This window comes from Excalfactoria chinensis, chromosome 7 (assembly GCF_039878825.1).
Source record: "Excalfactoria chinensis isolate bCotChi1 chromosome 7, bCotChi1.hap2, whole genome shotgun sequence".
In the NCBI taxonomy this organism is placed as follows: Eukaryota; Metazoa; Chordata; class Aves; order Galliformes; family Phasianidae; genus Excalfactoria; species Excalfactoria chinensis.
This window is the reverse complement of record NC_092831.1, coordinates 9,372,564-9,397,415: the sequence shown is the minus strand read 5'-3', so window position 1 is coordinate 9,397,415 and position 24,852 is coordinate 9,372,564. Positions and strand designations below refer to the sequence as shown.

At 45.9% G+C, this 24,852-nt stretch overlaps 1 protein-coding gene across 4 annotated transcripts in view; it reads right to left on the bottom strand.

Annotated features, from left to right (window-relative positions):
• SEMA5B (semaphorin 5B) overlaps positions 1-24,852 on the bottom strand; it is a 247,269-nt gene that overhangs the window by 181,884 nt on the left and 40,533 nt on the right. The window lies entirely within an intron of this gene.

The following is a 24,852-nucleotide window of genomic DNA, read 5'->3' as shown; positions in this document are numbered from 1 at the left end:
AGAGAGATTACTTCTAAAGCCTTCCCTTAATTCTTTGTGGCTGTATTACAAAACAAGCAATTGTAAATCTCCCCAAACTGTTTTAAACAGTACAAGTAAACTTAACAAAATGAGATACAAATGCCAACGCTATAAATGTTTTTCAGAACAGAAACATTGGGCGCTGTTACAATACCACTGTGGGTCAGCCCAGTCCAGTAGGGATTACAAGCATCAAGAATAAACCAAGTAAAGACCAGATTCAGAGCAGAATCTGGCTTTTTTCAGCCTAAAAGAATATAAAATTCAAAGAAAAACCATGAAATAGTGAAGGGAACTTTAGGGAAGCAACGAATCCCCCCAGGCCACCCCATATGCAGGGCTAATGACCGCTCTGCAAAGTGAGCTGCTGAGGAGTGGCATAAAGGATGGAGAATCTGCCAGGCTCTGACAAGCTGAGATAAAATGAAGAGAAACAGTTATAAAGAAAGACTTATTTTCCCTCAGTGATGAACTGCTCAGCTCAGCTACAGTCCCAGAGCAGAGATGGGAATTAGCCTGTGGTATCTAACCAAAAAAGGCCACTGACACCCAGTTAAAGGAGTCAAGATACTGGAAACAAGCTCAAAGCTTAGCACAGGGAATTTTTCCCATCCCACGAAGCTTCTCCCATTTCACACAGGGATAAAAACGAGCTCTTCTAGAGAAAGCCAACCCAGCATCTGAAACCTAAGGAGTAACCTGATGTCCCAACCTAAAAGCCTGGAGTTTAAATCTCCACACTGCCCAACGTAACCACAGCCTCTAATATTAGTCTTACAGAACCCAGATGAAAGGTACCACCAAGAATTCATGTGTTTATGCTGGGATAAAAAAGCTAACTAGAAACCAGGCTTCCATCTGAAAGCTGCTGGGAGTGGGAAATGAGTAATTTCCTTTTTTCTCTTCCCCAAGAAAACCTCAGGTATAAGGAGAGACTTCTTTAAAGGCAACATTTTGACAGGAATAGATCAATTTTCCAGCCAGCTCTCCAACATATACCTACCGTAGCATGTAACAACCAATGCTTGTATGTAGGCTGACCTATTTTCCTCAGAAAGAGCAACACCACTTAATTTCTCTTTGGGACACCACCCATTTTCATCTCTGATGATTTATGGAATAGAATCGACTGTTTTCTGCACTTCCATTGCTATTGGCACACCCACGCCCCAAGATTTTTCTCCCTTTTCGGTGTGCACAGTGAGGTCCCTAGCAAGCTCTGCCAATCAGATTAGTATATTAACTTTCCAAATTAACATGAGATCACAGTTTTACGTTCACTTCCTGATCACTATCAAGTGATATCCTGGAGAAACTGCATTTATTTTTGAGAAGCACAAATCCTTATGAGAATTCTGTTACTCAAGCAATCATTAACTACGCTGGACAACACAAGCCATTTCCACACACAAGATCTCCATATTTCTCTTTATTTTCCAATGTTGTGGTTGACTACCATTAGCTGTTAATTGGGATCCCTAGGAAACCTCATTAATTAGCTGCACCGTGCCTGTCAGCGTATTTAAAATATAGCAAGGAACATTAGCTGCATATTTGTGGCACAAAGAGATTAATATTTCTGTTATTTGCTTTTCTCCAGCATGTTAGACCCACTGATTGAGGCACCAGCATGGCTCCCTAAGTTCAATATGGCAATATGGTTGGTCCACTTTTCTGAGCTTGAAGCCAGGTTTTCGATAAAGCCTTTGCAGCAGCGCAGACACAGGGCTGTTTGCAGCTGTGCTTCTAATGAAGTGCTGTTGCAGGCAGGAGAGCACGAGCACATTTGTAGAAGAGAGCCCCGGAGGTGGTTAATTAAGATCAACCACTGCACCACCAACAGCCTTCAGGCCAGCTCTGCTCCAAGGTAACAGCTGGGGTGGAACACAGCGCTGGCTTCTGAGGAGATGCCGTGGGGGAGCCCAGCTGTCTCTGTGACAGAACAGTGAGGTGCCCAAGTCCCACACCATAGGGAAATCCCCCTGTACATCCCCTGCAGCCTTTAAATCTCCTCTGGAACAGCCACAGTACACGACATCTTGTTTCTTGTTGTGAAGCCACAGAACAATTAACTTCCTTCTTCACTCTGAGGGATGAAAGAAGGATCCTCCACATGTAATGATGCTATTGTAGTGTCTTCGTTCCAGCACGGATTATTAATGCAGCTAATGGTTACGACAGCCGAGGCTGACAGAGCACTGCCGGTAAAAACCACCATATTGTGCAGGGAAGATGCAAGGCCACACTTGCTGGGTTTGGAAACTGAAGTATTTCTATCTATTTTGTCAGAACTACCTCATTAAGCAAATGACTTCCCTTTCTGCCTGCCCTTAACTGTCTGACAGTTTAGCCTCATTTCCAGCTGGAGTTTGCCCTTTATTAAATTGTATTTGTTGTTCTCTGTGTTACTACTCGCACAATGTGCCATCTCCTTTCCCTGGCACTTAATGACCCTATGATGATCATCCTGCCATTAAACATGTCTTTAAGGAAGGTGGCTAAATCCATCCTTTCTCGTCTGTCTCTTAATGTGGTTATCTCCCTTCAGAGACCACCTTCTGAATTTGACAGCAGGATGTTGGTACACAACACTACAGGAGGGATCTTACCAAAAACACAGTTACAAATCTGTAAATCCTCTAGTTGTATTTCACCCACTGGGCCTGACTTTGCTCTTCTCAAAGGCATCACACAAAGAGAACTTCATTGGTGTATTTGTTTAACTTGGATCTACTATTCCATATGCACACAGCTTCTTATTTTTCACATGTAATTTTGATACAGCCACTTCCTTGCTTTAGTCTTTCCCTTTTTCTTTTTCCCTGGATCCAGACCCCAAACCACATTGTGTCACAGAAAACCCCAGAGTAACGATGCATTTTTCAGTGCCTCTGGTTAAGCAAAAGCAATACATGCTGAAGTGAGTAGATTTTGAAGTGAATCAAGGAAGCAAATGAGTGTGGGAACCAGGGTCTGAAAGCCATTTGGGAAGCCATGTCTGAGCTACGTTGCTGAGGATCAGCTCCCATATTTCAAAGCAGCACTGATGGGCAGAAGCAATAAAACTTGTCTGATCTGTTTGAGCACCAGCATTGCTCACAGGCCTTTCTGCATGTGTGCTCACATGCTTACACACACACACACACACACACACTTATGCACCCACAAAGTTAAACCACACAGATTTCTTCCACGATTACTTTACCAATAGCTGATAATACGGCCAGAACCCACCTGGCTGCCATACATGTGCCCTCTGAGGCAGCTTTTAGCTTAGGCTTTTTCTAACCAAACTTCTATGTATGTCTCTAGAGATGAACTGAGCATCTAAACAGAGGTATGCTTATGTACCAGATGCTTATTTAATTAGTTAGTCAGTTATTTTTAATTTTGTCCTCATAGGCCCCCTGAGAGCAAAGCACTCGGGCAGGATCCCATCAGTGGGGCTGTGGCAGTGGGGTGAAAATCTCTCTGGTCTTAATTAGTCAAAGGCTCTTAAACTCCTGGAGGTATAAACTGCCAGAGGTGGAAATCTACTGACTGTAAGAAATGTGCCTCAGATAAACAGCAGGGAATAAAGCTAAGATGGCTCAGTGTTAGCTGGCTTGATGGAGTTTTACTTTCCCTGGATCTGCAGGAGAATTTTTAGTGTTCCTCCTTTATTTTTAATGAAAGTTTATAATGGAATCTCCCCTGTATAGTGAACTGGGATCCATAAAAAGAAGGCAACAGTCTATATATTTTTCTGGTTGTAATTTCTAGAGCCAAATTTACACGGGCTGTTTATAAGTCACTCAGCAGAAAGCAGAAAACATTTCCATCTCTTTAGCAAAAAGAAAAAGGCCTCAAAGCAAATGAAAACCAGGATTCTGAACAGCCGTGTGACACCCGCGGTGACTTACACCATATGCCCTGCAGAACAGTCTTCCTGCAGCTGGTGGAGCCTTATTTGAAGGTTAATAAAGAGGCATGATCTTAGGGTAATAAAGGCTGAGTGCATTACGAGGGAGATACGTTTGGACTTGCAAGGAAGAACAGGGAGGAAAAAACGACAGACAGGAGAAATCTCTATTGAAGACGCTACTGGCATATCATCATTCGTAAAGCAGGGACAAGGGCTTCTTATGGGGTCTGGTATAACAGTAGATAGGGGCAGGCAGCTGGAGGACAGCAGAAGGCAGCTCCCCAGCTCTCACCTTGTCCTGAGACCCCCCATCTGCCCCCACTGAGATACAAGAGCCCACCCTAACCCCACTGAGATACAAGACTCCAGCATAAAGCCTACCACCTTCAGAAGGAATTTTGCTCAGACAAGAATTAAGCCTGCAATGATTTGTCCTTACCGAGAGGCTCTGAAGGTTTCCACGTATGTGTTTGAAGAAAATGACTTTCGGGATTCGCTCTGCTCTGCTCCCTCGGTCACTTTGGCAGCTCCTCCTGGAGGGCACCAGAGCTGGCACTTGGACAAGCCATCAGCTAACAGGCTAACAAATTATTGATTCATTCCTCACTTTGAAGCAGACAACAACCTACTCCTCAGTGCACTGCATCCTTCAATACCTCCCTCTGGAGCAATACCGTTTGTAACATTGGCAGCACGGGGCACTTCCATCTCTCAGGCCTGACAGCCGGAGGGAGCGCTGCGCTTTGCGAATGTTCTTCTTTTACCTTCAGGCAGTGCTGACAAAGGGAGGCTTCTGAACACAGCCTGGCTTTCCTATCCACACCTAGACACAACCAGGTGTGTGTACAAACATCCATGCGCACGTATGCAAAATGGATTGAATTGGGGATGCAGAGCAGTCCAACACAAAATGGGGTTAAGAGCTCATTTTCCCCACTATTACAGTGTTAAGAAGCAAACACACTTTCCCATGCGTCATGCACTTAATGAGCTCCAGACTGCAGGATACAGAAGGATCTTGACACTGGCTAGAAGAAACAAAATGTTCAAAATGATCTGGATACGCTGAGGCACTTCATCATAAATGGCTCATCACCATATTGAATATCAATTTGGGGAAATTCCTGTCATGTTTTTGCAACTTCCAGCAAGGTGTCCTGAACTTTCCTGTTTTCCCCTTGCCTTCTCCACCTACTAGAGATGCAGTCTGTCATCTGAGCCACGCTTTGGAGAAACCCAGGGCTAGGAATGAGGGCACTTGGTGGGGTCCATTCTATGTACCCCTTTGGTACCCAGCAAAGGGGAGCTGAACCCAACAGCTACACCCTACAGCTTCACACCACCTCACGCCAGAACTACATACAGGGCAAATCCTGCTGGCTCAGAATACAGATCAATCTGGCAGCCCATCTATTCTGCATGTACCTCAAATCGATACAGTTCTCTTGCAAATTTTTCCTGCTGTAGTGATTCTGAACAGACATTCAGCCAACCCACCTAAATAGCTCTGAAAATGATACTGTGGCTTATCAGGCCAACGATCTACAATTTTATATCTCCCTAAACACCTATTTACAAACAGCACTATAAACCTCTTTCAGGTTATTGTGTCAAATTCTCACGCCATTTCCAAGGGTGTTTTAGAAAATACCCATTTGATCAGAAACATTAAAGAGCGAAAGAAAATATTTCTATGTTTCAGCCACTCCTCTTCTGATTAAGATTGATATAACAGAGATTTCAAGAGTGTGAGAAATGTTTTGTACCACAAATACTTTTCGTTGTCCCCATACTGTATTGCAGCATGTCCCAATTTTCAAGAGTCTGCTTTGCTTTAGATAACGTTGCCAAGTGACTAAAAAAAAAACCCTCAGCAATGGGCTGCTTGCATCCCAGGGCCGTAATAACGTATCCTGGTGACACTGAAACATGGAGATGTAAACAATGAGGAGACAGAAGGACGTTGACCCAAGTGGCTGAGTTTAAAGCACTGCCATTCCGCAGCGATGCGGTATCTATACCGTTGGACACACATACTACCGCTATAGGTGCTTGTGGAACTAGGTGCCAATTTTAGCATTTCTTAAGATTAATTTGCAAACGAAGTTCGTATGCCAGGCTCGTTATACGAGAGAGACCTCTAACAGATGCAGATTCATATACGCTGAAAAGGCTGAAATAATCACTCCTAGCCCCAAGGCAGAGGAGTAGAACATTTGTTTTCAATATTTAAATTGAGTAGCACTACAGTACAGCCCACGTTGATACAAACCTATGTAACAAGAGGCAAGGGACAGCACTGAGACAGACAGCTCTCCTGGCCGGATGGTTCATAGGTACAAATCAAATATGAACCACTATCAGCTGCAGCAACACTTTCAATGACAGACTGATAGCAAGACAAGGTGGATCCCCTGCGCCTTTTATTGGGCTGATATATAAGCTGTTACGCATGAGCCTCCAGGCCAAAAAGTCTCCTGGGGGCTGGCAGCAGAAAGAACACTTCTGGCCCAAAAGCTTCCCACTGCTTGGAGCCAACACAAAGCCTCCACCTCTGTCCGTTTTATCTCAAGCAGCTGAAAGCAATTGTTTGCAGCCTGCTTGTGACAAACAGTCACAGCGACAACTTGCACAAACCTGGCAGGCCGATAGAAAAGTCCTCACCACTGAAGTGCTCTGTTTGCTTTCTGTGCTCTCTATCTTCCCAGGGTATTTATAGAGCACAGACACCGGGACATTGCAGCCCAATTGTGGTGACACTGGGAACACGTGAGCACCTTGAGAGGGCTTTCAGCAGCACCAGGACTGAAGTGGCCAGACACCCCTCTGGCAGTTCTTTTCCCTGAGCCAAAAAAACAGGTTGGGAAGTCCTCTCGGTTCTGCTGAATTTGTGTCTTGAAAGGGAAGAAAGGAAGGAAATAGGAACAGTTCAGACAATGGCAAAACCAGACATGGAAAACTTCAAGAGGCATTAAATATTCTGAAATAAGGTGTTCTTTCAGCTTTTTCCATATTAGGCATCTGAAAATAAACACTTTTTGAGGCAAAGGCTTTCTGTGAACCCCAAACAATGTTTTTTTCCCCTCAGAATTTCCTTTCCAGCTTTGAAGTTTCTAATCAGAATAAAAGCAAACATTACAGTCCTACACAGAACACAGCTTCTGTCCAACCCACAGCCTAGAATGGCTTGGGTTGGGAGGGTTCCCTTTAAGTACTAGGCTGCTAAATAATAAAGTAAGAAGGGAAAGGGACCCAAACACACAGTGCCCTGGTGAGAATGACAGTTCTGGAGCACTGCTGTTGCATAGTTGGGCTGTGGCAGGTGATAACATTCCTTCCCCAGAGGAACCTTTGGGTTTATGACAAATCAGGGATGATGCTCAACAGCTATTTGATGAGCTCTGCAACAGCTGCTGGGGTCTGCGTGCCACTGCAACACAGCTGGAAGCACGCAGTGCTGCAGCATTAACGGGATCATAATTCAGGGCTTGCCAAGCACCGAGCATTGCTAACTTTTTCTGTTGAGTTATTTGTGCCCATAATCAGCTGTGAAACTCTTTAGGAAAGATGTTTTTCTGAAAAGGAGAATTTATCTGAAAAGGAACCCACTGTCACTAATAAAGCTGTCTGGTCTCAAAGCCTCCACAAATCAGGCTCAAATCCATGATGCAATCTTAGGGAAGTGAAATGTTTTCCCAGCAACTGGAATTGAAGGAGTTTTTAAAAGAGAATACAAACAAACAAACAAAAAACAAGCAAACAAATGGATGAAGGAACCTTTGCCTATCAGAAAGAACAGCACGTGGCTCAGGCAGCCCCAGTCCCTTCAGCTCTGCCCAAGAGAGGTCCTATATGCTGCTCAGAACAGCGAGCACCGGGCCCTTGTGCAGGGCCAGCTCTGCTCCATACCGTACAAGAAAGTCCCTGGCACAGCTCTCAGCCGAGAGATCTCTCTGCTCCGCGTGTTGAGTGATAGCTCCGGCCGGGGAGGGGAACATCTCCCAGCTGGTGGTGGAGCAGCATCGCTGTTGTCGTCAGCGTTCCTGGAACCGGGCTGCTCCGCAGCTGCTGCGCGCTTGGTGAGCCCGTGAATCAGTGCACACAGAGGGGGAAAGCAGGGGGAAGTGGGGGGCACGTTCCTGGCTTTGTTTGAGCACTGAGTGATCGGCTCTGAGTCCAGGATTAGTCATTCGCACATTGCCAGGCTGACCACTCCTTCCCATTTCACACATGCCGAAGGCATCTGTCTTTAAGAATGACAATTAAATAAGAATCACTGCCTTCTCCTGCGTTATATCAATGCCTGGAGCATGAAAAGGGGGGGGGGGGGGGGGGGGGGGAGACGGCCGAATCTTACTCTGATTTACACTGAATGCCATTTCTATTTTTTAATGCATGTCTGAAGGGAAAGAGAATCCACAGGATGAATATGGGGGACCTTTATCGTCACAAAAGGAACAGGAACACAAGAAAAGAGCAGATGGGAGAAGAATGAAGAGAGAAACAAAGTATTGCAGAGAAGTGAGTTTAAAGCTGTTGCTTCTTGGGCACTTCACAGGTTCAAATCATGCAGATGTGCTGAGGAAGGAGGGGATGCTGTGGCAGCCAGCACAGCAGAGCCTTCGTTGCACCTGCAGCTCTGCTTCTGCAAAAGGAAGAGCAGCAGCAGCAATCTCCTTCCAGACTTTTCTACCGCTCCACAGCTGAGCCCCGTGTGCTGCTCCATAACAGCCTTTTAGGCATGATGAGGGCAAGACTCTGCTTTTAGCAGGTCTGATTTTGCCACCATTAGAGGAAAAGGTCTCATCTTAGAGGATCTAAGCCTGATGATGTGCTTTGTCTCTTGCTGAGGATAAGGGCAGAGCCCACACAGACTGCAAAGCCACAGGCAGAGCATCCCCTATAGGCTTCAGCTCTTACAGCCATACCAGTGAGTGACTGCAGGGAGCTCACTGGTGCAGAAGACCCCCCAGCAGGAGCAATGATGCTGAGAACAGCTGTATTAGCTGTATTCTCCACGGACAACCTGTAATGACTGCAAGGAGTACAAACCTCTCTTGCTCTTCCCACGTGATGCTGCAGACACACCACGCTGAGCTCAACCGGTGAGGAAGGCAATCAAGCAGAACAAAACAACATCCAGCCTGTCCATATCATCTCTTCAAGCAGCCTCAGTGGTATTCAGACTCTTTATTTCTTTGCACATAATGACCGATCAGGAGAAACCATCATTTTCAACTCTTGATTGTATCCCAAGCCTCATACTATCTAGTCATTTTGTCAAAGCTTAGTTCCTATAGTTACACAAAACCAACTGCTGCTCCTGGTTCCTAAGGAAATGAGACATAACCTATGGTCTGTCTGCCTCTTCCTTCTAATAATCAGGGAACTTGAGGACCAGCTTTAATTCAAACAAGGGAAAGGTGGCAGCTTCAGGGATAAATGAGATCTTTCTAACATCCTTAACACAGATATTGGACAGGAAAGAGATCCAGCAGCTCCAAGAAAGGCTAAAATGTGAACTCATGCTAAACCACATGAGCAATAACCTTATAAATAACATCTAACTGCATTCATGAGGGTTCATAGCCAACCTCAAGACATGAATCTGTAGGAAACCAGGCTTAACTTCTCCCATTGCTCATTCGGAACTAAAGACAGAAGACTGACTATTAGAATCACACATGGTTAGCCTCCGTCCCTACAAAATACATAAGTCAGAATAGAAAGAACCTTCATCCACTTCTCCAGTTTCTCAGCTCTGTAAGGCAATTCAGACCTTTCAAGGCCTGATCTCACAAGGTCTGACAACCAGCCTCGCAATATGACACTTGGTTCAATGACTGCAACTTAACTGTAAATAAAACTTGAGACACAAGTGTCCAAACTACAGTAGACACAGCTCTGTCTAAGTCTACAAAAAATCAAAGCCAAAAGAACCAAACCAGCCAATTTCATTGCTCCCCTCCCCTAACATAAGGCTTAAAAAGCATTTGTTTCTAAGGATCGTTAAATTAATACTCATGAAAAACAATGGTTTTCCTAAAAGCTATTTGACTTCCCATCATTAATTCAGCTTCTCTCAAGTGCTAAAGAGATGTATGTAGGAATGGCAACCCTCTTATGCCTGCCTGTGCCACCACCCTACCATGGCAGCACCATACTCTGTGTCCCATCACTGACTGCCTCAGGGACAAACCCATCCCGAACTGTGGCAGCAGTGATAGGTCTGGCATTTCTGGTAGGTACGGCACTAACTAATGCAGTTTAAGATGCTGGTATTTCAAGCTTCCTGAGCAGATCTATCATCCGGCTCCCATTCACACTGTCACTTCTGGAGGGGGCACCCACAGGGAATTGGAGCTCTGAAAATGTCTCTGTGCAGACAGAGCCGGTGAGGCCTCCTCTACACAGTGATTTACTTCACTGCAGCAATGAAAATTCCTGTCTGGAACCGAGGGCCTGACTGCAAACTTACCACAGCTCCAGGGCTAGTGGAGTCAAAAGGTCACTGCATTTATTTGTTGCTCTTCCAAGATCACTTTCCCATGAACTTGATGGATTCTCAAATGCCTCCTATTGCACAGAAGACTGTGATTAATCTAAGTCTTCGTTAAGTCTGGGACCAGCAGTTTTTTCTTCGAAAAACTCCCTCTTAAATTCACAGGTCAGCTTCAGCAGTTTTAAAAGTGATCAATTAGATTAAAATATGTAAAGGTCTTCTTATTCTAAGCGAGAACAATGCCAGTAGAAAACAAATGACTCCAGGAACTCCTCTTAACACATTGCCCAGAGGTGGAAGAATTCTGCATTCAAGAATTCTATTCTGCATTCAAGAATTCTACCCTCCCCTGTGCTGTGACATGGAAGAAGTGTCTTGCTCCCAGTCCTGCTCCTGGCCATTTTATACTTCTGCATGGACACTTTCAACTTTGTGTCTGTTTTCTCAGCTACTAAAAGTGCTTCTCCCTGTCTCTGAGTTGTGATATTAGTTAATTATTCCATTTCTTAGGTGATACAATAGAACATGGTGATTTTATACAGTCTCTCCTAACTTTCTTATCTTTGTAAAGCTGCAGATCTTGGATGAGCAAGCTCTGCTTGCAGCCTTCCTCCTCACTGCCCTGATGGAGGGCTTTGTGCATGAGCTGGAAATTCTCATCCCCTCTGTTGATCCTGCAGTGAAACAGAGACCCTGACAGCTATGCCTTAGGCCACAGCTTCATCAGCTGTCATTTTTCACCCCAGTCAAGTTGGTTTGGAAGCAGCAATGCTGATGCTGCCATGGGATGCAGGTGTGACATCCCTGCCCTTCTGGGTTCACCTCCATAACCCTGTCTTCCCCTGTAATCCCACCTGGCCTTGCACTGCTCCTCCAAACCTCCTGCTGTCCCCCTCGACAAGCACAAAACTCACAGAAGGACCTCCTGCCCCCCCTGCACAAACCACTCCAACTCACAATCATTGCATTTCCTCCCACCCCCCATACGACACAATGCCTAGTCCTGAGATTGCATTTCCACCCCAAATACTCATCAAAATTAATAAGGCATGAGATCTTATATGCTAAAACGGGCACGTTCCCAATGGGAAAGCAGCAGTCCCAGAGCTCTCAAGCCTGGCAGGAAACTCGGTCTTTCCAAGAGCCCAGAGTTATGTGGGACAAGCTAAATGATGCTACTCAGCAAGTTTCCCAGAGAAATACAGCGAGGGCCATGACAAGGCCAACAAGGCTAAAAATATCCCAGTGCTTACCCACACTCTACATACTGCTTCATTTAATGTGCCATAATTACAGCTTTTTGTGCACACACAGCTGTGTGTGAGGTGCAGCACCAGCGATGCCCAAGAGACACTGAAGCAGGGTAGGAGCAGGCAGGCAGAGCCCTGGGGCAGCAGCAAAGGGGAATCTCTCAGAAGGGACACTTTGCTTAGGGGGCTGTGGGAAGCAGAAGTAAACTCTGCCAGGTCAGCCAGGTCTCTGAAATTTGGTGAATCCAGATGCTTTCAGTGAGTAAATTTCTCTCATAGTTCTGCCTGCAAATTGTACTTATTTGAGTTTGTAAAGCATCTGTTTAAAGCAAGATCTAACTGGAGGCGTTTTCACTTTGATAAGGTGATGGCATCAAATTCCAGAGTGCTAAAAGCCAGACCAAAATTGAGAGCTGAGTTGCTGCAGAATTTGCCTGCCGCAGCAAGCCAGACCTGTGGATCACTGTTACTACTTGAAGCTCTAACGGCACTGAAGGATGGCAATTACATTTCAGGAGCCAACATTAAAATCTTCCAAGTGCCTTTAAGCAAACGTTACAGAAACCTCTCCCTTTGGCCCTTGAATTCCCATCTGGTAGACACCATACCCTTCACATAACCCCTGGCTGTTGATTAATGAAATCTGGCAAAGGGCAGCAAAGCCGTGCCAAAGGCAGCACAAAATTCCAAGTTTCTACAAATCCCAGAGGTGAAAATGAGGGGATGACAACAGCATTCTCCAGTCATTCCTTGCCTTCACTTAGCCACAAGTTTGAGATGAGAGCTCTCAAATGGGCTTTGCTTTATCCTCTGCCTTCCTGACAATAGCTCCACATTCACAAGCAATCACAACCATCTCCTGTGCACAATTACCCGCCTTTATAGCCTCACCTTGTCTAACTTCCACTGCAGACCACAGCTCCAGTCAGACACTACGTGCATTTTAACTTTTCACATAGTTGCCTGGATCTCTGTCTCCTGTAGGAAACCTGCTGTCTGCAAAGTTAACAGGCATGAAAACATTGGATACGATTCTCACCTAAGGTAAAACTGAGCTTTTTGGATCATTAGTGTTCATAGCACCTAATCAGGCTACTGCTAGAACAGCTCGCCCTTTATGTTCTGCAGATACCGGCTTGAGCTGTGAAAAACAAGCATCCAAAGTTGCTGGTGTTCATACTCTACATCACAGCTTCATCTTTGTGCTTTGTCTCATTTGTGCTTAGAAAGTAATAACCCACATGTCATTCGTTCAGGGCATGCATCCTCTGGATGGATTCCATACCAAGCAGCATATCCCAAAGTCCCTGGAGGTGTTTGTGAGGTGTGTGGATGTGGAACTGCAGGACATGGTTACTGGGCATAGGGGCAATGGCTGGACTGGGTGGTCTTAGTGGTCTTTTCCAACCTTAATGATTGTATGATTCTATGAATGTTCACACACCCTCAAGAACAAAACGCAAGCAATACAGCAGGCAGCAGATTCACTTTCTCACCTTCAAACCATCAGCTTGAGACCACTGCTGCACAGCCAGCTCAGAGCAGCACACTGCAGCAATGCAGTGACCAGAGGAAGGACACTTTCTCAATGGCAGCACTGCCACACTCAAAATACACCTGTAACCCCAAGGCAGAGCAGCAGAGAGGTCAGTGGTGCTGAGTGGGAGCATGACATGCTGGCCAGGGGCAGAGTTCATCCCATTGAGAAGCACCGGGGGGCCCATTGAGGACATCATGGAGACACCATGACTAATCAGCTCTCAAAATAATCCATGAGGGTTTTCACCTTGTACAAAGCCTCATATAAATACTTGAGTGTGAAGAAAAATGGCTTGCTGACTGCGTTAGAGCTATTTACTTATATGCTGTTTGCTTGCAAATAGACAGCTTTTCAAGCAGGAATCCTGAATAAAAGTAATTGATTTTTTACTGAACATAAAGGGGCATTTCACAAACCGTATCTTCTGTGTCACGTATAATAGTGCATACCATGCATCATAACAAATCCACGCCTCTCTCAAAGCCATGCCTCAGTCCTGCTCTCACCATATGCAGTCTGTTAGCTGTATGTGGCCCGCAGCAATTCCCACTGCATGCGGCAGAGGATGAGCACTGTGCATGCACAGGGGCAGCGGCAACACCCTGCTGAAGACTTCCCAAGAAACACCCCTGGAGGCACTGACACAGCAATCCCCAGCACAGGTTCTGCTTCTAATTTCTTCCAGCCACCTCTGACAAGTGACTGCATGGCAGCTCTCCCATCTGTGCAGGACCCCAGTCCCAGGCGCTGCTGTGAAGATTACCTTCTATACGGCTCTTAGAAGGAGGAAAATAAAGCATTTCCTTTGTGGTTGCACAGCTGTCCTTGTGGCAAAGACCTGGGTTTCTCAACACAAACACACCAACAGGTGTCTGCAGCACAGCAAACATGTTCTACACAAGTGATCTGAAAATGCATATTAAAAAAAAATAAATACAAAGAGGAAGGAAAGGCTTGTGGGAATATTTTCTTTATGCTGTTGCATCATAGGGAGCCTGTGCTCTGCTCCCTTTTACTTGATGATTTAGAAGGGCCAAACTCAATTTTCCAGCATAGGAGATAGGGACTGGGAAAGAAGACAAAATGCCGAAGGGAAGTATCAGATAGGGACTACAGATGAAATGTAAGGTGTTAAATGAGCTGGGTGCCACATCCAGCATCAGTGACACAACCTCCCATTTCTCAGCCATCTCCTATTCAGCTGTACCCACAGCCTGAGTGCTGAGTAGCCAGACATGAGGAATGCTGATCATCCAGACAGCAGGATAACAATACACGGCACCAACAGAGCACCTGTGATTACCAGAGCACTTTGCCAGTGAGCACAACATCCCTCTGTCACTAGGAGACAAATTAATATTTGTCCTCATTATACAAAAAAGAACCAAGACTCAGAAAGGTTACGTGACTTGTTCTATACAGCAGAAGTCAACAGCAGAGCAAGGAAAATAGGACTGAGCTAGCCACACATTTTCTCCACAGCCCCCATTTTAAAGCCTGTACTGGTTTCAAGAGGCTGCAAGGCACTCATGTCAGAAATTACAGGGATGAGAACACATGAAGTTATGCATTTAAATAGGTAACAAAAATATCCAGTATTGTGATAGCCAGCTGTAGCTGCTAAGAAGCAAAACTTGTGACAGAAACACCGCACATGTCAGAACTGGTTTCTGGAAATGAGGAGGTAGGATGAGATGTTCCCGAAAGTCATTGCATATGCACCCCCAGAGCAGAAGGTCCTGGCCAGAGTCAGCCCAGTGGATTCTCAGCCCAGGTAGGAACCCTCAGCTCTGCTTGTTCTTCCCCACATTCCCACCAAAATCAGAAAAGAAAAAGAACCGCAGAGTGAACTTGTTACTGGCTGATACATATGAGCAGGCATCTTGGGACAATTCAGATCCTGGCTGAGATATCCTGCTTGGGAGTTATTCTCAAACCAGCAAAAGAAGGAGAATAAAAACATTTCCGAATGGATCTTGACTTCTCTCCCTTCCTATAATACACTCGTTGTGCTTGCCAGATTGGAAACCGCTCCTGGCCAAAATGTCCCCACCAGGAACAGTACAGAAAATGAGATGTCTGCTAATAAATATCACCTAATAACAGGGAAAGGAGCTATTGTGCTTATGGTCTGTGCTGATATCACTGAAGGACCTGGAAAGCAGCACAGTCAGAGGTGAATTTGCAAATCCAAGAGCTGGTCTGAACTTTTGACACATCCTTCGCTGCTGAGAATCAGCCTTGCTGAGGGCTAATGTTGGTCCTGTTCTTGCACCATGACATCATCAAGCCTACAGTGCCCACCAGCAGGTTTTTAGCTGTACTTTAGTCTAAGAGCAACCCCATGCTAAGCTAGTTGCATTACCAGGAAAGCAGTGAGTATAAGACTGCCATAGGGGAAATGAGCTGAGAAGGACTGGTAAGGCCATCATTAACTTCTTACCCTGAAAACCTCCTGCATGCCCAGTCCAACATCATCTGGCAAGCAGAAAGGCTGCTGCTGTACAGATTGTCTCTTCTCTCCTCTATGAATTACTCTTGGTTCCTCTTCCAGCTCCCCAAGAGATGCGGTATGTATTCAATGGCCTTCAGCCACATGGAGAGTTTATGCAGCCCAGAACTTGTAGGGTCAGGAATGTTGGCCACCTCAACATTCTGCTAATGCAAAGGAAAGGCTCAGGGTTGGCTGCAGGACAGCTGCACAGCCATGGAAGGGAACTGCACAGCTGCTCCATCCCCATGTGACAGCAGCAGCAGAGAGAGACCTGCAGTCCCCATGGACTGCCCAGCCATCCCTGCCCATCTCAACCTGCCTGCAGAAAACAGGCAGACAGGGAGAATATTAGGAGGCAGAGAAGGACATATAGGTGTCTGCTATGTTAAAAGTCAGCATTCACAAACTCACTGAGCTCACTTGGCTGCTGCCTTCTCCTCTTCCCCTCTGCACACAGAGAACACTGAATGGAAACACACACAGTGCTGCTGGGAGAGCCCAGCAGCCTGCAGCACTGCTCAACCCCCACAGCAGCAGATTTGTAATCGTTTGAGTGAGTCTGAGGCGCACAGTGCAGGACAGAAGGAACTTCCAGAACACCTGGGAAGCAAACATGATCCAACTCATGTACAGAGTGAGCTCAAGGCAGCTCACACCCATTTCTCTGCCTGAATAGCAGCCTCCACAGGCAGACCCAGAGAGGGGCAGCTGGGCAGGAAAAGCTCCACCTGGTCAGTATGTCTCCAAGCAGAGCAAAATCCATGGGGCAAAGGTGAAAGGGAGCTCCACGCAGCTCCTGCCCTGCGGTGGGAGTGCAGCCTGACCTCTGCTCCGAGCACATGCAAAGCATTCGCCTGCTCAGCGTTCTCACCGACAACCTCCAGCAGCACCGCGCTGGGGGCTTGGGGAAGAGGTCAGAGAGGAGAGCTTTACACACTGAGTTGTTCCCAGACCCAGACGAATCATTTCCTTATTGTACATGGCAGCCTCCCACGGCCGCGCTGCCAGAGGGCTCTCTGAAATCACATTACGGGCCCTTCCCTCACTCCCCTTTAGGTCCCCCAGCACTGCTTTTGCATTTCTGATGTCAACGTGGGGCCCACTGCTGCGTGTCCACAGCCACAGCCGCTCTGAGTCCGTGGGGCCCAGCAAGGGAGCAAAGCCTGAGCAGATGCAGCTCCAGTGCCGTGCCTGTGCCCTCGGCTGCCTGCTGCACCTCACGAGCCACAGAGTTGGTTTTGCAGAGAGCATCAAAGAGGAGGCAACAGGCTCAGGCTATGCAGGGATGGGTGATGAGCTCCCCATAGCTATAACCGCATGTACTGCCTGCACTGCCCCCCAGGGCCAAGGGTCTGTGCCTCGCTTGGGGCTGCAGCAATGGGGCTACGTGGGCTGCACCCAAGGGATTAACCAGAGACTGAGCCTTCCCACCGGCACGGTGTAGGTGACGAAATTACAGCAGCACTATTGCACACAGCTGGGGGTAAATTATTCCTTATGAAACTTTTATTTAACATAGACTCTTCCCCAGTAAATCAGCCCAGTTGCTGCAGGGACATTGCCAATGGAGGCTATGACAGAAGCGATGCCAGCTCTGTGTCACATACTGACCCCCCATAGGCTCTCTGCTTGTGGTTTGCTCCCAGGCACAGTGCCCTGCAGAAGGGCACAGAGGCACTCACACAGCAGCACGAGGTCCTGATTTATTGTTGTTGTTTGTTTTCTCCTTCTTCTACCCTCCACGTTATTTAGCTGGGGAGCTTGGCACCATGCAGAGCTCTCTTCTGGCTCAAGTGTTCAGCAGTGAGTTCCTGACAGCCCCACCACATCCCAGCAGTACATCAACACGTAAGGGTGACCTAGCACCACCCCACCTTCACAGTGCAGCCTCAGAAGGACCCATCAGCCCTATGAATCACAACCGCTTGCTGTGCCCTTCTACTGGTTTGAAATTACCCTGCTATCTAGGCACACAACACGCACATACCCTATCAGAAGAGTGACTTGTGACCCCACGCAGATGACATGGCACTGCTTCGTCACTGAGCACAGTTCCCAACTGCAGTACATCAACATAGGAACTCTAGACACAACCACAAACTGTTCTGATGGGTCCTGAAGCACAGCCCTGCTCCAAGCCCTTTCTAACTGGACAGGTCTGCCAGGGCAAATCCAAAAGCACAACCAAAGCAACTAACTTCTGAGACTCCACATTATGCTTTGAAAGAGCGTCCCTAGACAATCCTTACCTCCCGCTTTCCTTCTTGCGCAGGTGGACAAAAGGCAGAAGATGCTTTTGACCTTCCTCAGATGGGAGGCTGTGGTGATTTATGACTGCATCTCCTCCAGCAGAATGGACCAAACTCATAGAATCAGACTTGAAATATCGAATCAAGAAAATTAAGTTATAAAATCAGTGCCTTGACTGACATCTGCACCTCTGAGAGGCTTTTGTCAGGGTGGTGTTTCAGAGGAGGGCCCACTCTCTGCTGACAGATCTGAGCTGCCACATTTAGATGCACTGCAGACACAGTGCCCAGACCAGAGACACATGGACAAGTCTACTGTAATAATCTGGAAATTAGACTGTTTCCAGACAAAGCCACTTTCTGAGCCTGCCACAACAGCCCTGCTTCATGCTTCAAAAACTTCACTACCAATCTGTGCACAAGTCCAAGACCCTCCGTACACATCTCTGGAAATTCTACACCGCTCGTCATACGGATAGAGCTTGAAACTGAGCAGGTTTTCCAACTCTGTTTTGTGATGCCAGCCCCACAGAACACCACAGCTCCAGGTGTAAGCCAGGAATGGTCATCACCAACTACACAATTCTGAGCACAACTAAACGAGCAGAACGAAAGAGCTTTGATGTAAAACAGGGAAACGATTATGGCAGTGAAAATCTGAAACACCATCAAAGTCGTTCATCTAGATTTCTACACGCTGTTATGTTACTAAATCACAGTTTGGCATACAGGAGGCGGGGCTGAGGATCAAGTCTAATTCCAGTCCTAACATTCCCTCTTTGGACTGAATTCAGCCTTCATTTAAGGAGATGCAATTTTAATGATTTACATCCAAGTATGCCAAGTCTCAGTTTGGCTTTTTATGTGGCTTGAGGCATATGTTAAATAGGATCATAATATTTACTTACCTCACCAAAGTGGTGGGAGACTTTATGCAACAACACCAACTTGCATTTTAATGTGGTACAAAGAGATGCCGTCTGAAGTAGTTTCAGGCACTACTTTGAACCCCTCCTGCTTAGCTTTTATGGCTCTAAAAATCGCTCTTTTTTTATATTTTCATGTTCTATTTTCTTCTGTGCAAAAAGGTAATAAACAAAAGGTAAGAGCATTAGAATCCAAACAGACCCAATTTCCACTACTGCAAACTCACAGCAGACACAAGCTGGGAGGAAAGAAGCTAATTTCCTTTTCTTGCTCTTCTGTGATTTGAGCCAGTTAAAAAAGAAAAATAAAAGAATTAAATCTTCATCAATCACAGTTTTGGCCGGAAAAAGAAGAGAGAAAGAAATGGATGAAATTTTCCTGTTAAACGAGTTGTATTTCTTAGAACATTCAGATGGCCTTTGTAAAAAGTTAACAAATCAAGAAGATTCAAACATTGTTTCTTGGTTGACAATGATGATTCCACTCGCCTGTGCTTCCAAAAAGGTCTGAAGTTGTACATGTTTATTATGAATGTTAAAAACTTTTGTTACTGGCTTTGCTGGGATAGAATTCCAGCACAGGTGTATCACAGGAGAGGAACAAAACCAAGCTGCTGGCAGCACTAAAAAGCCATAACTCAAAAAGCCCACAAGTGCTCTGATCCTGCACACCAACGGATCTTAAACAGGGAATGCCTAACTTCCAGGAGGAACCTTAACAAACATCCTCTGCAAGCAAGCTTAACTCTCACACAGCCACTCCTACAAACGATACTCAGCCAGAGTTCTGCCTTAATGCATTTGTTTTCCATGACAGGAGATGGGCAGAAAGCGCACAGAAAGCCCACAGGCCTCCATAGCCAAGGATTATCCTTCATGTCCCACATCCCTCAGGTGCCAGGTCACTGCTGTGAGCACATCACTGTGCTGCTCCTGGGAACCCAGGGAGCTCAAACAGGCTGAGGGCCTCGACAGCATCACCAAACATTTCATCACCAATGGGACCAGAAAAAAAACAGCCAACTGCTTTCTCCTGCACAAGGAAAAAAAGCCTGGGAAAACCGTGTCCCATCAGCAGCTTTAACTTCAGTGTGAAAACATGTCTCAGGATCCCTGACCCAATCCTTCCCTGAATGTCCACAAATCCCTTCACCCACCTGTCCCCGGCACTTTGCCTCTTCTAAAATATTATCAGTAAAATATTAACACAGGAGCATTTTGAAAAGGAGCCAACCAAACAGAAGCTGTTCACTCCTCTCCCTGCCTTCTCAACTACAAACATTTTCCCAGTGCTCAGTCAACATCCCAATCACTTCTTTCTTCAGGAAACACCTAGGCAAACAGGTGTGTCTAACACACTGCTCTCAAGTTAAGCAAATCAACTGGGAAACAGACCATGGCTAAGCCATCCCACCTGGTTGCTGATCCCTTTTTCCATCCCTGGGCAGAGACAGGGCTCAGTGCAGTTATGAGGCCAGGACAAAAGGCTGTGGATCAGCAGGACTGGTTTCATTCTAGATCTGGTCTGTTGGCCTTGGATGCATTAGCACAGGTTTTGTCAGCCTTTATCTCCCAAACTGCACTCGCCATTTCAAAAGGAAGCTCTTGGGAGAGTTACCACTGCCTATAGTAACCAGCTTCTGATGTCTGTCAGGGCCTTCCTGAGTACTGCCAAAAGAACCAGAAATACTGGACGGGCCAAGAGCTGCCTTCTGTGCCCAGACCATTTTCATCTGTGACCCAATAGAGCACTGCACCCAGGGCTGCTGAAATGAGCTGGTGTCAGCCACGTACTGCATGACCCACGTTGTGCTCCCACACTGCTGTGACCTCAGCAGAGACCATTTGCATTTTTACTCCTTCTGCAATGCTGTGAATTAATGATTGATCATGGACCTTCACCATGAATCTCCAGGCTTCTGTCAGCTGGTGTCACAAACTTAACATTATCTAATTGTAAGTTTTCCCATTTAATTGCAATATACACCTGCTCAATGTCCCTCTGTGTGCGGAAAAGCATCATACTTCATTTAAAAAGCCCTCATTTAAATTCAACAGCTAGCTGTACAGATTTAACCATTAAACTGATTTATGTTGCATAAAAGATCAAACCAGATCGCACCTTGTGGCCAAATAACCATAAAAGGTTTCTGTAAAGATCATTAATTCACCTCCCTGGGCAGTTAGTTTAGCAGTAAATATGACTTAGATGACTTTATCCAGTTAACCTTAATCAATTTGTTATTATGATTAGTCACCCTAAATAAGACAAATGTGAGAGGGGAAGGTGTCACCGTGCAGACCCCAGTGATGAGCAGCCCTGCGGTGCAGTGACCCATGCAGCTGGGAAGTAGACACCCACTGCCCTACTCCAGGCATCCCTGGTTCTTGCACAGTCAGTTGGTGAGCAGAAGGCAAGGACAGCCCTATTCAGCACACGCTAGGAGGAAAGATGGCCCAGCCATCTACACAGCACCTTGAGATCTGGCAAGATGTTCTTTGGCAGCCCCTGCTCTGTCACACACTTCCAAAGCGACCTTGGCCAAGGTACTTTATCTTCCTGAAGCTCAGCTCCCCAGCTGTTAAGAGGGAAGATGCTGCTTCCCTATCTCACCAGAGTGGTCTTAAAGTTTGTGAGGCGTTCAAACATCACAGCCCTGGGAGCCATAAAAGCACCTTCAGCAGGCAGATCCATCATGCCCGGCACAGCTCTGATGACTTCAGCCCATTTACTCTGCCACAGAGGACATGAAATCAGAGTCAGGCCCCTCGATCTGGCAAAGGCATTGCTGCTTCCCAGGTGCCACTGCAATAACCTGCAGAATGGACCCCAGCAGGGACAACTGCAGTAGATGTGCTAAACAGCACTTCTAACAGCAGTGCCAAAGGAAACAGGCCCATATCTTGTCCACCAAAGCCATTCACACCTGAGCAAAGCACATTACTCTGACAGCCCAGCACTCTATGCAAACAGCTGATATCACTTCACAGCCCCTTTTATACCAAAGAATAGCAATAAGGAAAAGGAGCTTAAATTTTAATTTACAGATGGGTACAGGTCAGCAGCAAATTCACGAGTCCATGGGAGGGATATCGGTGTGCAGAAGAACACAGACTCCAGGTGCTTGGGTTCATGGCGTCGAGCCTCCCTGGGGTCAAAGCACTGCTCAGTGGCTGCTGTGCTTGGTATGCAGGCAGCACGTCAGCAAGTCAGGGTGCCCGCATAAAAGGGCTCATTTTGTCTGTGTTCCATCTCGCCAGGCCGAGGAAAGCACTTTATCCTTCATTTCTATGCTCAGCCACGTGCTTCTCCAGCCTTCCCACATTGTATATGCAACTGTCTGAATGTGGAATACTTCTCGTTCCAACATGCACGCACCTGCACCTCGCAGGAAAACAGCTCCAAGCCCACACCTATGTCCAGCACAATGGTTATTTTAATTCCAAACCTAGCTCCTTGCTTCAGGAGGCATTTGATTCAAGCAGAAAGCAAGGGCATGATCCAAACCATGATCAGAAAGGACCTTTTCACTGACCCCAGTGGGCTTCAGTTGAGATTCTGTGTTGAATTACTCACAGTCATTATTATTAAAGAAGATACCTGGGCATGGCTTGCAACCCACAAAGCCACTAACATGGAACACAGCATATTAGAAAAGACAACATAATGAATTTGGGAAGCTGAAAATGCTCATAGAGATCCCTTCCTTCAACGTGAATGAACTTTCCTGTGAACTTGGTTGCATGATAATTTGTTCTTGGATGTAAGTTAAGCTTTCTACGAGTAAAGAAAAGGGATTACAAATTTGCAGAGCATACAGGAAACCTCAGTTCCTATGACAATACTTTGCACTCTTCTGGATCAGGCTATGGGACTGTGGCCAAAGCAATATTACGGAAACCGAATAGTCCATTCCCATTCATAGTTGCTTTCCCAAATCCACAGAAACAAGAGCACCAGTGAAGTCCATAAGGAGAGCATAATGAATTTTAAGGAAAGCGGGGCCTGACTTTCTGTAGCATTTAAAAAGCACATGCTCACAATTAAGCATATAGCTAGAGGTCACTGACTTGCACGGAAGTTATTCATGGGCCTAAGCTATGTCTTGATTTGGGAGCTGGAGCTTAAATAGCAGACAGCAAGTGCACAGAAGACTTTTCATTTTTATAATTAAGTCGTATCACATCAATCTTGCATCAACAAAGAGACGTTATTTATAGAATCTGATATTAAAATCTGAATTCCTTTCAAATATTGAGAGTGTTGTGTTACGTTACGCACCCAGGTGCCACGGGAGATTCTGACAGACAGACTGATCCAAGAGCGCCAATTAACAAACACACACTCAGAAGCAGAGCGTGACAAAAGTCACAACATCATCAGAAGGGGAATGTGTTTTCTTTCATGGGAGGAAATAGCAATGAGAAGGAAAAAAAAAGAAGTTTGTTAATCTCCTCTAACAGTACGTCAATAGTTCCCCTCTACCACCCCATCACACTGATTTTTACTAACTATAGAGACATCACAAAGAATCGTAATAACAGGATGAAGAAAGGAATACATATTGCATTTCCATTGTTGCTGACAAGTCAGAGAGAGTTAAAACTGGATGAAAAGCCCGTTGATTTTTTATCGGCATGTTTGCTTTTAAATTCATCAGAGTGCTTAAGCGAGCCGGTGAGTTCCACATTTGTTCCTAATCTGCTCTGAAGGAAGGGGCCAGCGGAGGGCAAAAGGCAGCGTCTGGCACTTCTGCTTATTTTCAGATAGAGTTTAAGGCAGGCGTCCAGACCTGGAGGGGGGTTTTAAAATCCTAATCTCAAATTTCTACGGTACTTTTCTTCTTGGGAGGGATAAAGTGGTGTCTTACACACTCTGGCCACAATGAATTTATTCAGGCTTCATGTAAGAAAAAGGGATGAATTTCAGGAGGGTTGGGGCTATGGATTACTGTGGTCACTGCTTGATGCACACAGTTGCTGCTTAATGGCATGGATAAGAATATCCTACATGACTTCTTATTCAATTATATCTGCCAGGAAATAACCATGCGAAAAGGAACTGGCACCTCATCACTTCTGAAGAGTGCCAAGTGATAATTAATGATTTCAAATGTCAGAAACTTCATTTAATGTCTCTCCTGGGGGACTACTGACGGTGCCTCAACAACTCCTTCTTCTGAGTCACTACCTGCCAACCTTAAGAGCCTTTCTTTAAGACCAGGACTGTTCAAACAACATTTCCTATTCAGGATTTGGCAAGACTACAACGTGCCTGAGGCTGTGGTTGCATACTGCTTACAGGTGAGGCTTTCTGTCCCATTGGCAACCCCAAATGACCTGGTTCAACCCACAAGATATGCCTCTGCAGACGTTACCTGTTGCCAGCTCACATCCTGAGCAACACTCCTACACATGGACTAACTCCAGTTCCCTCACCTCCCTTCCTACAAAATGTGTACAACCAGAAGACTCCCAAACTTCATCTATAGTGAGAGGTAAGGAGACCCACATCTGTGCTGCTGAACTCAAGGAGTCAGAAGCTCAGCAATTCAAGCCAGGTTTTACATATTTAGTCTACATATACATAACGAAAGAAGACTTTCATCAATACAAGTAATATAATAGAATCATAGAATCAATATCTGTGTTTTCAGGAAGCTTGGTATGAGCCTCCTCCATAGGCAGTTTCCTTTTGATCTTAGTGAACTGCCTGTGGAAGTTTTTCATTTCTGAGACAGACAAAAAGATCCCACTTAGCTGGATAGCAACTTCATCTGCATGCAACTTTCTTCCTTGTTTTGTCAACCTCAGACAGGGGTAACAGGTTAATTGCTGTTTTTATTGGTGCAGTGGTGCCAATTGTAAGGTGTGCTATCTTCTAGTTACGTGGAAGAAACAGATCACGTATAAAAACATCCATGCTCTGCTATCCAAAGTAACGTGAAGCTGGAAGATTGCAACCA